Genomic DNA, 13,357 nt, shown 5'->3' with positions numbered 1-13,357 from the left:
TGCAGAAATACTCTGAGCTAATTAGGGAGTTTACAGAGCAAAACCGGAAAGGCACAATACAGAAGAAAATCAATACCTTTCAGCAGGTGACTGTCATCTTTTCCTGACCATCCCTGTGCTAAATAAAGGGCTGCAGACAATCATAAAGAAGCTAAACCTGGAGCAGGCATTTTTACAGCAAAGGCCAGTGGAAGGGAAAAACTGAGGCAATGGAGCTGTGTCCCTGTGTAATTGCTTGCACAGCACTAATGGAAGTTGCACAGTCTCCAAGCAGCCTTCCACCCACTTTCTGTGCCCTCAACACCACTACCTGATGTCCAGTATGTCAGGAACTAGAGCACTGCAGAGGCTCGGAAAAAAACAAAGAAAAAAAACCCTGTGACTTGCTTGGAAATACAGTGCAGAGCCAAGACACAGCCTCTCAGAAGTCTGTGTAGGTGCAGCAAGTTGTTTTAGCTTCCCCTAAGTAGCTCAATATCAAAGTCACTGTGCTCTGGATTCTAGGGGGTATCTCAATAACAATGCAACATGATGGGAATGCTGGGCCAGCCCGAATACAAAACTGCACCTCTCCTGAAACCCATATCCTGGGAAAATGGAGTACTGGGATCCTGCAGTACAGTCAGCCCAGAGAGGGCAGACAGATTGTAGCTGTGGGGACCAATAACAGTGTGTGCATGACTGGAGTGTCCAACTTTGCTATGCAGTCAGGGGAATAGGCTTTTTTTATTATTTTTATTTTTTTGCTGGAACTGTGGTGGGTTCAAATGCAATGGATGGAGGAGAGGAGAGCGGAGAGGAGCGACGTTTTCTTCTTTAAAGGCCAGCGCGGGGCCTCACATCGTCCCCGTGCTCCCAGGGCTGGTGCTCGGGCCGGCCGCAGGGGCGGTGGCTGGGGCCGCGCCCGCGCCCCGGGGGCGGTGTCGCGGCAGGCGCCGGCCCCCCGCTTCCCGTGCCGGGCTCCGCCTCTGCGGGGCAGAGGCCCACCTGCCGCCGCCGCAGGTTCCGCGCGCCGCGGACTCGGCTCTCGCACCAGGTAACGGCGTGCCCGTCCCGGCCACGGCGGCGGGAAGCTGCGGACACTGCTGTCCCTACCGGGAGCAGCATCCGAGCGGCGGGTCCCTGCCCGGGCTGCGGGTTCGGCCAGCCCCGCTTCGTGGGGCTGCGCGGCGGGGCGGCGCGGCCGTGGGGAGCCCCTCGGGGAGCTGGGCGTGGGGCCGATCGTGGCGCGTGTTGGGGCGGGCAGGTGACGCGGTCCTCGGCGACGTCCTGCAGCATCCCTACCGCGGGGGCTGATTTGCAGGGCTGCATTCTACCGCGCCGTGACTCTCGTCGGGTCCAAGTTGCCTGAACCACTAGTGTTTAGTGCCGGCTAATGTCAGCTTTGACAGCTGCCGAGCTTTGCGCCGTCCTTTCAAACAGGCGAGCTCCATCCTGGGCTCTCATGGCCAGGCTGGGGGCAGGGCTGCACGTGCCTCCCTAGCTGCCGGACAGGGCTCCCATGGCAGCAATGCCACAAAGTGACATCCACCCCAGCTTCTGTCCATCAGAGAGGTTTGGCAGAGATGAAGAGGGACTTGTTTCTAAACGGATTTGTCTCCAAATTTGCAGATCTTGTCCTTGTACCTGTCAGGTTAGATCCATGTTGAAGGAGTTACTGTCTTCTCTCATGACAAAGTTGCTCTGTAAATTGTTGCCTGCGTATCATCTCTGAATACACACAGCACAATGCTGTGGAAGATTTCAGGGGGAACACAGGAAACTTGCAAAACTGCCCATGCCAGCAGCAGAACTGACTAGCTCCAATCACTTCTGTCTTACCTGTGAGTCATCTCTGTGAAACTTTGTTTCTTGTGATTTCCTATTGAAGGGGTGTTTTGGTTAGGAGCACATCTCATCTGCTTATGGCAGTGTTGTCCTTATTTCTTGACCTAGTTTGCCTTGGTCTCTTTGGAAGAAACTGCCCCTGACATGCAGAGAGGCGGTGGAGGAGGATGGGGATGTTGCGGGCAGACACTCTGAGAGGTAGAAGGTAGTTTGGGGTCACTGCTAAAGCACATACATATAGCAGGTACATAGCAGTGTATATTAAGATTTTTTTTCGAAACTGATTTTTTTCAGCTTCAAGAGGCACTTTAGTGCTGTTTGCAGGTTTTGTTCAGCATTGACTATTTCTCAAAAACCACAAAGAAAGTTGCTTTGCTAGTAGAGCTTATAGCCAGCTTCTGTGTGCTCTGACCCAAAACCTGCTCTCATCAGTGAAACAAGTATAGACATAGTGATTAGGCTTATAAAGAGTGAGAGAGATTCTGCTGTACTAACCCAGCAATCTAGCAGAAAGCTGGCGGGGCTGGGATTTGGTCTAGTATCCTACTATCCTGTTATCTCTTATCCAGAAATAACTACCTAGCTGCATCACGGCCTTCTATGCTCTTTCTGTCTGAATGAAATGTTAATGACCCTGAATTTTGAGTGCTTCTCTCTTCATTTAAGGTAGTTGTTTAGCAATTGCTGGCCTGATTTCACACCAAACTCTGTGCGCTAGTTTTCCCTTGCATGGCAGAAAGCTATGCAAATAACACCAAAATAAAACCTTCTCCCGTGTAGAATTCAGAGTCACTGTTCTTGATATTTTTTGTGTGTTTGTTTTGTTTTGTTTTAACCACAAGGGAAAAATAAGGGGAAAGAAATTTTGCCTGAGTTGAAGGAGCAGAAGTCAGAGTAGTTTTAACTGGTATGTGGAAGGTGCACTGTGCTACAAAGAACCTCTTCAGAATCGTGGGTGGTGCTCTCGCTAGGTAAAGGCAAGATCTTTGCAGGACAGTGTAAGCCAAGACAGGTGGAATACAGCTCTGAAGGATACTGGATAAAATCAGGGTGGCAGTGCAAATTCACCTGATAGATAATATAAATTAGTCTCTCAGACTGAAGTGATTGTATTTGCTCAGTTTGGGTGTGTTAATGATGGATATCTAACCATTAAAACACACTTCCCAGAGTTCCTCATGTAACTGGTCCTGGATATGCATGCTGATCCCCACTTTTTGAGAGTCATGCCTTTTTACTAACTCCCTGCAATTGCTTGTCTTTGTCTTCCTTCCTGAAGGTGGGTGTAGTGTATAAGCAGTCCTGCTGACACAGAAAACATCTGCAGAACTGGAGATGAAATGGCAGTCATGTTAGACCGGAAGCCTTTAATGGACCATTTCACTCACTTTTCCTTCCTTGGTGCTGTTTCCACTCTCATATAGAGTGGAGCATTTCTGCAGCAAAGCAAGGAAGAAAGGTTCAGAGGGCTATCGCACAATTTGATAAAAGTCAAAGCTGTATAAGAAAAACTTCTAGAAGCCTGCAAGGCAGGATTTCCTTCTCATTTAGTAAATTTTCCCTGGATTCAAATAGAGAGGCACCTAACCCTTGCTCTACCCTGCTGTTTCTAAACCAGCCAGCAAAGTGTGCAGCCAATGCATCTCTGACAAGACCAGCTCCTGATGGGTAAGCTCTGTGACTGAATCAGGTGCGAAAGCCAAAAGCAAGGGGGTTGTGGAGCAAACTGCAAGGACACAGCACAATTCAGAGGAAGAAACTGGTCCTCCATCCAACTTCATGCTACTAAGGAGTTTCTGCAGAAACTGAAATGTGGACACAGTATTTCTCAGACTGAGCAGAGGGGCAGGAGGGCTGTGGAGGAAAAAGAGGCTTGGGAAAAGACAGGGAAGCCCTCCAGGAAATAGCAGAGGAGGTTCCTTTCCATCAGAGCTTCTCAGTCTTGTCCTTTACTGACTATGGCTGCTGTGGGAAAGAAATGTTTGACAGCAGGAAAGCCAACATGTGGGTAAAGCTGGGGCTGCAGACAATTGTGGAGCCTGCTGTTAGGGACTCCCTTGCTCCTCTAGTTTAGCCACTGGTAGCTGCATCTGGCATGTGTTTCCTAACTTAGTGCTATATAATTTATCCTGGATTTCACTCCTTCATGTTTTACTGAATTACCCTTTAAATTCTTGCTAAGCAAGCTGCTAGCAAATAGAGCAGCCTGTCTAATGCTATTTAGCTCTCTGGGCTGTAATGCCTGCAAAAAGCCTGTCATTTTTAAAGCTCAAGAGAAGCTCTTAGGCTTTTTGAGAAATACTAACACTGCAGTCTTATGCTGCATGCAGAGCTGTTTCACAGGTACATGTATTCTCCCTTTCTTTCTTCTTCCTTTCCTGATACTTGCGAAAAGGGCACGCACAGAAATTGTTTCCCAGCACATGGTCTTCATGCTCAATGCCAGAAATAAAGATCACCTCCAGGTATGGAGGAACCTGTTAAACTGTCTGCCCTGAAAACTATGATAAGGTGAATTTTCTGTGTGAGCAATTCCAGGAAGACACTAGAAATATTCCGGTGTGCTGAACTGTACAGGCATGTTTGTTGGTTCCAGACCTGCACCAAAACTTGGAGGTCAGTGCCAATATATGGAGCTCTGCAGAGAATCTTTTTTTTTCCTGTTGTGCAAACTGCAAGTGGCATGAAAGTGTTGCTAATAGGGTTTGCTGCTTAATTTGACTATATTGTGCAATGAGGGGCTGGGGAAGAGGAGCTAACAGCACTCAGACATTTCTTTTTATCACCTCTGCAGGAAGTTTCTCTTGGAAAGTTAAGTCAGGAAATAAGAAGGAAACATTCCTATATACACGGTTCTTGTCCAGAGAGATATTACTGAAGGAACGAAAGTCTCCACACATTTCTCCACAAATCTATTTTCGGCAGTGAAGCTATTCAGGAGAAAAGGTATTGATTTCCCCTTTTCACCTTGAACATTCTGTTTATTGTTTTCTTCAGTTTATGTGTGATGGACCGTGCGTGAAACTATTCTTGCTTCTACCCTTCTGCTCTAGATGTATGAGCCAGGCAAGGACGTAGGGCTTTTGTGAAAATGATTGTTAGTCAGCATGTGAACTCTTTGCATAAACCACGCTCCAGGTTCCCTGAGTCTGGACAAGTGTTTCACATGGTGCCAAAGGGCACGAGTACTTGGAGATGGGGGGGGGGGGAAAGGGTGGCAGCAGCTATCCCTGTTAACTCTTCAGGTGCTCCATGGAGAGCAGCTGCTGTGCAGCCATCATTTCCTTCTTACATTCCAGTTACCTTGGCAGCCAGTGTCCCCCAAGTAAGCAGCTGTGGGGTTAGAATGAACCCACCTTGACAGTGCAGCCGAAAGCCCAAGCCATAAGCCAAGCTTGCTGGCTCCAGACACTTATCAAAGCAGCCTTTGGGATCTTTGTTAAGGGCAGGAGGAAACAGGTAAAGACAAATAGACACAAAAGGCAAGGAAATAGTCATTACTTCTGCTAGTGCAAGAAGGAGTAGTCCTGCTGCAGCAAGTGTCCAGGTAGGCGTTATATGGATGTTGCACCAAAGGGGAATTTGAAATGAAACAGAGCACCTCTGTAGATACCAGTAGTGAGCTCCTGGAACAGAATGTAGCATGGGAGAAAATATAAAGGCCGTGTTTAAAACATGGCATGTGTGTGACAGAGGAGAGGAAGATGCTCAGAGGAGGTGGCATACTAGGAGAGATGTGTTTATGTCAGCATCCTGGATAGATGTGGGCCAGCATTTGTCAGGACCAGAGGAGAGGCTGTTGTAGCTAAAAAGGCGCAGGAAAAAAACAGCTGATAGGAGCAAGAGGCCCTGCCTCAGGCCTGTACAATGAGGAGAATAACCAGGGCCTCAACCCAGCTGGGACTGGAAGAGTTTGGGCCAGGCAGAACAGCCTTGGATTGGCTTGAGGGCAGGTTGGTAGTGTTGGACTTGCTTCTCCCTTCTTGACTGAGGAAGTCTTTTGTGTCTGGGGCACCGGAGCCGACAACATACACTTCTCTTTTTCTTTCCTTCAAAGCAAATATATGACTACTTCCTCAAGGTTTCCCAGCCACTGTTCCCCCCCCTCCTTCAGTCCTCTTCCAGCTCAGCAGTTCATACTGACCTCCTGCATTTGTTCAGGCCAGGGAACTGAAACTGAGGATGCCCCTAACCACATACTCTGGCTTAACTGAGGGAGGGCCTTGTAAAAAATACTTGGCTTTTGCTTAAAGATGCTAAATGACAATGACTCCTCTGAGCCTCTTGGGAGATGGCTGCACCAGATAACTGCTATGAAGCATACAGCTCAGCTAGACCTTCAGCTTCATCTTTCAGCTGGTCGGTGGCTGCTGAGTTCCTGCCTCTGTTATTTTGCTGCAACAAGGCGGCTTCTTCAGTGCTAGGCTTGGAGCCACCATGCCTGCTCCGTACCAGCTGCAAGACTCATGTCATGTGAGGTTCAGGTGCAGTACTGAGTCTCTCCACTCTGCTAGTATACAGGGTGTCTTCAGGTTGAGCAGAGCTTTGTGCAATTCCTCTCCTCCATGGTCATGTTGTCCCCAGTTCATATCAGTCTGCTGGGCACATCTGCTGAAAGTAAGGCAGGCTTCTTTGCATGAAGAGCACCTGAAGGAGGATGTTAGGGCTTTGAGGAGCTTATCCCCAGTAACATGCACCTATGGAGATATTCTGGTTTGTCAGAGACTGGGTAAGTTATCTTGGGGTGATGTTGCTGTAAAACTTCACTTTCTCTGGGAAAAGAGAAAGGTCCAAGAACTCAAGTATTTGGAACGTGAAAGTAAAGGCACAAGTATGTGTCAAGATCTCTGCTGTTCCTGGGAAACTTGATCTATGTGCAGCAATTGCATGAGGCAGGGTTTTACCATCATCAAGGCCCAGAGCATAATATCTCCTGTGTTTCTTGGTTTGCTCTGAGCGTTCAAAATTTCCCTGTGCTGAAGCTCTTTGATTTATGGCTAATGGAAAGTTTCCCCCTACTCCACCCCCCGCCCCCCCCCGCCCAGCAACAAGTGTTTTTCAGTGAAAACTTGGGTTTTCAGTAAAACTAGGAGGCATCAGGGCTCTCTTTTTTTCCTAATTCTCTCCCTGATATTAAAAAGTTCTGTACATTGAAGTTTTTTCCATTTTGGATGAGAAGGAAACAATGCTATGATTTGGCAGCACTTCGTGGGGGCTACAGCTTGGACACATCATGCTTCTGATACAAATTATATCCCCTGTAGTGCTTTGTTGCCCTCTTACCATGTGATGTCTTACTTTCCTCTGCTAAGAGTGGAGGGTACGGTGCACCACGGGAGGAGGAGCCCAGTCAAGGATCATGGCTTCTTAGAAAGCATCAGAAATTATATTACGTCAGGCTGCTGCACTCCATTAGGACCAGCCAGTGTGGGACCTGTTTCTTGGTGTCAGATGCTGTCCTGGCTGTGAGAATAGGCTAGTGGGTGGAGGTTATGGTGGCTGTCAGATCATTGCTCAATCCCAAGGCTGACTGATGGTTCAATGAAAAATTAATTTTATCAGATTGGTGCTTTTGCCTGTGGTGCTCAGTGACAGAAGTTGATGAGCCAGAACTTGCTCACCAGCACAATGAAAGCATGCTTGTCAGATACGCTGATGGCTGATCTGACCAGCTGGAAAGGGCATGTGTGCACTGGAGCAGGAATCAGATGATGCTGGACTTGCCTGGTGTTGCTTAGCAGACAAGATAATATGGATCTGGCGCAACACAGCTTCTCTTTCTGGTTGCTGATAGCAATAGGTGAATCAGAGAATTTAAAAAATACTAGATGGGCTGGTGTAGTCTTCTACAGTCTTTGTAGATGTTGTCCATGCTTCTGCAATGGCTTGGAGATCCAGATGGAGAGGAAGAGTCCTGTAATGCATCAGACCTGCCGTTCTGGGTGGTTAGCATCCACAGTCATGAGTTCTGGGCAAAGTTCCTTACAGGTGCTGTTTTGGACCAGTATTTGAACAGTTTGGCCACTGATAAAGATGGAGAGACAAGGCCTGACACGGTCCAGGTGTGCTTTAGGCAGAGAAAACACTGACAAATGTTAGGTATTAAGGCAAATGGTATAAATACACCTTGCAGAGGGACAGAGCTTACAGTCTGCCCAGTTACATTGTTAGCACTGGAATGGGAAGCTGTACTTTGTCCTGTATTTTGTTCCAGAACTGACCACCTTTTGTGGGCCCCTCTGTAACGGGCTGCTGTGCAGCGATGCCTCTGGCGCTATTTGTTCTTCTGCCCTTGCTCTCCAGCAGAATGAAAGCAGGGAGGTTCCAATTGTCTTTGCAAGTGCATGCTTCTGTGAGGTTCTGGCCATCTGCCCTCTGAGCATGGAGAGAGGATCATGCCCTGAACCATCCCCTTGGGCAGGACAGATGAGCCCCAGACAGGCTAAGACCCTTCCTGTGGAGGCAACTTTTATACAGACTCCTTGGTCTGGCCTTTGACCTGGGCAAGCCCAAGGGACTGTCTGTGCAGATTGTCTCCACGGAAGCCAGTGAAGCACTACAGAGTCGTTCAGGTAAACCTCCTCCTGCTCATACTATGTTGAGTTACGAGAGAGGATGACCGCAGTGGTTTTTCCGTGTGTGTGTGTGTGTGTGTGTGTGTGTGTGTGTGTGTGTGTGTGAATGAGGTTTATATTATTAAATTGTGTAATTATGGGTCATGTTTAGTTTATGTGGAAACCATAACAGTGACAGCTCAAATGCATCCTAAATACTGACACTCGCATGGCTCACCTCAGACAGTTTATTGGTGTTCCTTTTTCCTTAAATGTTCTGTTCACCAGCCTCAGCCTGGGCTGGAGACAGACTCGCTAACTCTAGTGCCTGGCTACTGCTCTGACTATGTCTGCGTGTGAGGCTGTAGGTATTCTTAATTTCCATAAAAGGCCTGGACTTTGGGAAGACAAAGGAGATCTGCCCAGTCAGCATTTGTGATGTTTGTTTGGAATCTGAAGAAGGATACGGTGAAGTAGTGGCTGAACTGCTGGTTGCTGGGCTGTGTTCCTGCCAAACTCCTGACTGTGCACTGCCTGCATGTTCATTTACCTTCTGGCTGTTCATGTTTCAGGGCAGGCCTTAATGCTGAATACTGGTGTGTCAGCAGCATGGTATGGATGGTGTGCTGGGTAAAATTTGTCCTAGAGAGAAGAGAGTTGCTGTAGGTCTGGTGCTACGCAGGCAGAAAAACACTTGGAAAGGTTTCTAGTATCCTCTTTCCAGATGGGGCTTGCTAACATTCTGGTGGGACTGAAGGCTGTAATGGGAGCTTGGCCAGGGGATCAAAATTAAAGCCATCTTCCCTGACCACATCTTAGAGAACATCTTTAGAAGATTGGTGGAAAGTCTGTAAATTACTGTTTTGTCCCAATGCCTTGTCAGGGCTGGCTGACCTTCAAAAGCTACGCTGCAAAGAAGCCCAGCTGTTCCAAAACTGTCTTTTGACTCATCCCAGGCTCACAATGGGCTGTGTTCACCAGGGATGAGCTTGGTTCTCCATCACCCACCTGGTAAGCAAAAAACAGGCTACACTCTGACAATATACAGATAAGAGCAGCAGCTGGAAAGGAAGGAACAGAGATGAATGTTACCAATTGTATTGATCCCTCTCTACCTTCTGATTGACCCATTACATTACCAGACTCCTGGATCCCTTGTCTCTTAAGCCGAGATATGTGTTCTGCCATGTAAGAACCTGCCCATTCATGTAAACCTTCATCTGCCCAACATTAGCAGCTCTGCACCAGATCCTGATGTCAAGGATGGAGAGTGCCGCCTTGACTGAAAGACCCAAGTTGACTGACTGATCCTATGGGAATCCAAGCATTCTTCAGAGTTTGAGGTGTTCACTGACTGAGGAGGATCTTAACAAGTCCCTAGGCTGAAGCTTTCTTTCACTGTTCTTGAGATCTCTGGAAGCAGATGGAAAGGCTGGGACTCTCCACCTGCAGATGGGGAGATGTGGAAACCACCATGGTCTTCGGAGACTCCCAGTTCTTTCTGACATCTTCTGATAGGAGAGACACTGAGTGTGAGCTGACAGGTTTCTGTGTCCTGTTCTCAAAACCAAAGAGCTCAGTCTTATGGTGAAAGGAAAAAAACCTGCTGCTGCAGTTCCCCCCTGCCTCTCTGAAGACAGTGTGTAGCAGATGACTAGTGTGCAGGGAACAGCATGCCAGATAACTGATGTAGCTCAGGCAGGGACCAGCCAGGGTTTGCTTCCCAGCTGCATTGTGTGAGGATGTCCCACCTGCTATACAGGATATAAAAGGCACGTTCATCTTGATTGGGTAACTGGAATCACAAACTTGTTTCTGGAGAACCTTCTCAGCAGGAATGGCTATAGTTTCGATATCAGCAGGACGATGGATTTGTTTACACTGCTCTGCCTCTATCACATCAAAGCAAAGGTTCAAGGCATGAGAGAAAGCGTGATCCCATCATGGAATTTTTCACAACTTGTTCTGGGAAGTAGTTTTCACAGCTGTTGTATGCAGCATCCTCATAATACTTCGTGAGAGGTGGAGAAGCCTCTTCTCCTTTTCCAGAGGCATTACTGAAGCTTATAATTGCCATGGTTACTTTAAAACACAAGAGTTCTGGTATGGAACTAACTGTCTTTCAAAGTTTTAAAAAAAGGAGATATGTGATACTGAGGCCACATTAGCAACAGCGGAGGGTGCTAATGCCATTATAGCTGCAGCCTTGCTGGTTTTCGGACACTCTCAGCATCTCAAAAAAAGGAGCATTTAGAAGGGGACAGCAGACCATTTTTGCAGCTGGGAGCCTCTTTCGAGTGACAGTAAACTATGCTTTGTTAAAAATCTAACACAATGGGCAGATTTTGAGGAACTGGATCAGGAGCCAGTTGTACCTACCCTTGGTCAGGACCAACTCCTGACCCAGTTCCTCCAAAAAACTTTTTTCTTTTCCTGTTTTCCTTCCAGCAGCTCTCTAACTCAGGAGAGATGTTATCAATTTTTATAAGTATCTGATGGGAGGGTGTATAGAGAACGGGACCAGACTCTTCTTGATAGTGCCCAAGCACGGGATGAGAACCAATAGCCACAAACTGAAACACAGGAAATGCCACTTGAACCTAAGAGAACACTTTTTCACTGTGAGGGTGGTTGAACGCTGGAACAGGTTTCCCAGAGAGGTTGTGGATTCCCCATCCTTGGAGGTATTCAAAACCTGACTGACATGATTCTGGACAGCCTGCTCTAGCTGACCCTGCTTGATCAGGGGGGTTAGACCAGGTGATCTCCAGAGGTCCCTTCCAAGCCCACCTGTTCTGTGATTCTGAGAAACTGATGCAACTGAAAAACAGTACCCACAGGAAGCATTGTCTTTACACACTGGGTCAAAGCAGTTCCTGTCATTGAATCTTACTGCCTGTATTTTCAGTGTCCCAAATTTTTATTCCAATCCCTGAGGCTTTCTGAGTTGAAGAAAATGGATTTTCAGAATTCTTAGAAACATCTGCAAAGAAGCACTATCTCCACATCTGCTATAGTGGTGATTGCTAGCACTGGGGTCCCTGGCATGACAAGGTGGCAGAGGCAGGGTTTCAATGTATTCCATGATCGTACCTGTTTGTCAGGCTAAGCCTCCTGTGAAGGTTATGTGGGATTAGCTAGAGGTTAGAGGCCTGAGCTGGCTGGTCTCCTAATTCTTTGCTGTAAACATGCTGCAGAGGGGCTGGGAGGCTGACCTCATGTTGGGAGGCGGAAGAAGCCTTAAAAGCCCTTTACTTGCTTGGTAAATCCATATCTGAGGCAGGAGTACTGGATTAGTCTTTGTGTAGCTGCACCAGTTCCTAATCCATGATTTTTATGCCCCACAGAAAGGAAGTTACGATAATTAGGTACCAGCTGCCAAGTCAGGCTTCATCTTCCACTGATAAGAGCAGCAGAGCTGGCAGGTGAATGACAAGGCAAGAGCTGATCATCTGATTTCACAGGTAGAGAAGTGTATTTTATACAAAAGAAAATGTAGCTCTCCACTGCCTCTGCTGTAAACATACTTATTCTCACAGTAATGCGTCATTGCTGCTGATTCCCAGTATTCAAAAGAGGCCTAAAGCATCAAGAAATTAGAAAAAGACCCAAAACTCAAATTTCCCTTAATTTGCCTAATGAGGATGCATTTTTCTGGGATTATGTATCAAGGGTGGTTTTGTTACCACTGTGAAGATCAGATACCTCCATTCTGGTAGGTGTTATAATCTGGTGGTGATGGTAAAAATTAAATAAAATCTGAAATTCCCAGTCATCATTAGGGACTCTGGGAACCTATAGTATCATGATGGCTGTTTTGTAACAAGTTGGTAATGCTGAACTGAAGATGAAGTGTTGTAGAAATGTATTCTGTGGGCAATATTCTGAGCAACCTGCTGTAGCTGACCCTGCTTTGAGCAAGGGGGTCGGACCAGAAGATCTCCAGATATCCTTTCCAACCTCTACTATTCTGTGATTCTCTGACTTTCAATGTTATCTATGTAACTAAGAAGTATTTCAAATGAAAATTTAAGAAGTTACAATAGCTTTGTATTAGAGGCTAGATTTACTACTGGTTCTGAATTCATGGCTGTCTTAGTACACTGGAAGGAATGTTTGTCTCACAGATTTTTCTCTGAAAATGAGTTTCTTCTCTATTTGTATTGGAAATCTCTATCTGCAAATGTTTCACACCCTGTAAATATGTGACTTTAAAAAAATCCATGTTTTCTGTTTTATTTATTCATTTATTTAAATCTTATTCCTATTTCAGAGCTCTATCAGCAGCTAGAAATATGGTTAAGTACCTCTTTTTGCTGTGCAGCTCTGTCTCAGATATTAGCTGCAGGGGTCAGCATACTTGAGTAAGAATCTTCTGCAGCTTTACATTTTGATGGCAGTTAATAATTTAAAACAGACATAATTTCAAAATACAAGTAGAACTTTTGTCTGTTAGAAAATTTCAGTTTAATGAATTGATACCTTCCATTTAATGAGATGAGAGAAATGGAAATATTCTTCTCAAGAAGAATGTTTTTTTCCTGCTGGTCATATCTGAACTAACTGGCTGAACCCTAACCAGTTCAGGGCCTGCTACCTTCTTTCCATGGTCTGCATCCATTTCTTCACAGCTTCTTCTCCTCATAGGGCTGGCTCGCACGCTCAATGTTGAAGTGGACTAGGAGCAAAAGGCAAAAAATCAGGTGTATTTTGTCACTTATTTGCAATAGAAGCAGAAAATTTAAAGTCTCCTTTGCCACTGCAGCAACCAAGAATGAGACTGTGGAAAAGAGAGAGTCCCATCAGTGGCTGGGAGGCTAATGGGGAAACAACGTCCTTGTTTCTGTTGTAGAGATGCATAGAGCACAACCAGTTAAGACTGAGAACTTTGTGACTGTGGCAGAGCTCCTTGCATCCCTTGTTCCCCTGTGTAGGAGACAGACACAACTTCTCGAAGCTGCTGTCTGTGAACACCC

General features: G+C 46.5%; 1 protein-coding gene across 1 annotated transcript in view; it reads left to right on the top strand.

Annotated features, from left to right (window-relative positions):
- Nucleotides 1–960: 960 nt before the first annotated feature.
- The window catches only part of FRMPD1 (FERM and PDZ domain containing 1), a 45,231-nt gene continuing 32,834 nt past the window's right edge, over nt 961–13,357 (top strand). The window contains exons 1-2 of the mRNA XM_026099348.2: nt 961–1,036; nt 4,622–4,773. The gene's annotated coding sequence lies outside the window, so the exon portion shown is untranslated. The remainder of the gene's footprint in view (nt 1,037–4,621; nt 4,774–13,357) is intronic.

This window comes from Dromaius novaehollandiae, chromosome Z, assembly GCF_036370855.1.
Source record: "Dromaius novaehollandiae isolate bDroNov1 chromosome Z, bDroNov1.hap1, whole genome shotgun sequence".
Classification (NCBI taxonomy): Eukaryota; Metazoa; Chordata; class Aves; order Casuariiformes; family Dromaiidae; genus Dromaius; species Dromaius novaehollandiae.
This window is presented reverse-complemented; position numbering and strand designations above follow the sequence as displayed.